Source organism: Arachis ipaensis, chromosome B10, assembly GCF_059453495.1.
Source record: "Arachis ipaensis isolate K30076 ecotype BB chromosome B10, ASM5945349v1, whole genome shotgun sequence".
Taxonomy (NCBI): Eukaryota; Viridiplantae; Streptophyta; class Magnoliopsida; order Fabales; family Fabaceae; genus Arachis; species Arachis ipaensis.
Window position 1 is genome coordinate 36,823,383 of NC_142435.1, and position 1,159 is coordinate 36,824,541.

The 1,159-nt window shown below is 41.1% G+C and overlaps 1 non-coding gene across 1 annotated transcript; it reads right to left on the minus strand.

The window, feature by feature from the left end:
• Positions 1-489: 489 nt before the first annotated feature.
• Positions 490-597, minus strand: LOC148579703 (small nucleolar RNA R71). Its single transcript, XR_015896192.1, has one exon. It is a non-coding gene; the product is annotated as a small nucleolar RNA R71 (small nucleolar RNA).
• Between the last annotated feature and the right edge of the window lie 562 nt (positions 598-1,159).

Below are 1,159 nucleotides of genomic sequence, written 5' to 3' on the forward strand. Positions count from 1 at the left end.
GAACCTGAAAGGACTCTAAAAAGGAAACTAAGAGAAGCTAAAATACAACAATCCAAAGACAACCTAACAGGAATTTTCGAACAGGAAGAGGAGACGGCAGCCGAAAATAATAATAATGCAAGGAGGATGCTTGGTGACTTCACTGCACCTAATTCCAATTTACATAGAAGAAGCATCTCAATTCCTACCATTGGAGCAAACAACTTTGAGCTGAAACCTCAATTAGTTTCTCTGATGCAGCAGAACTGCAAGTTTCATGGACTTCCATCTGAAGATCCTTTTCAGTTCTTAACTGAATTCTTGCAGATCTGTGATACTGTTAAGACCAATGGGGTTGATCCCGAGGTCTACAGGCTCATGCTTTTCCCGTTTGCTGTAAGAGACAGAGCTAGAGTATGGTTGGACTCTCAACCCAAAGATAGCCTGAACTCTTGGGATAAGCTGGTCACGGCTTTCTTAGCCAAGTTCTTTCCTCTTCAAAAGCTGAGTAAGCTTAGAGTGGATGTTCAAACCTTCAGACAGAAAGAAGGTGAATCCCTCTATGAAGCTTGGGAGAGATATAAGCAACTGACCAGAAAATGTCCTTCTGACATGCTTTCAGAATGGACCATCCTGGATATATTCTATGATGGTCTGTCTGAATTAGCTAAGATGTCATTGGATACTTCTGCAGGTGGATCCATTCACCTAAAGAAAACGCCTGCAGAAGCTCAAGAACTCATTGTCATGGTTGCTAATAACAAGTTCATGTACACTTCTGAGAGGAATCCTGTGAGTAATGGGACACCTCAGAAGAAGGGAGTTCTTGAAATTGATGCTTTGAATGCCATATTGGCTCAGAACAAACTATTGACTCAGCAAGTCAATATGATTTCTCAGAGTCTGAATGGAATGTAAACTGCATCCAACAATACTCAAGAGGCATCTTCTGAAGAAGAGGCTTATGATCCTGAGAACCCTGCAATAGCAGAGGTAAATTATATGGGTGAACCTTATGGAAACACTTATAACCCCTCATGGAGAAATCACCCAAATTTCTCATGGAAGGATCAACAAAAGCCTCAACAAGGCTTTAGTAATGGTGGAAGAAACAGGTTTAACAATAGTAAACCTTTTCCATCATCCACTCAGCAACAGACAGAGAATTCTGAGCAGAATC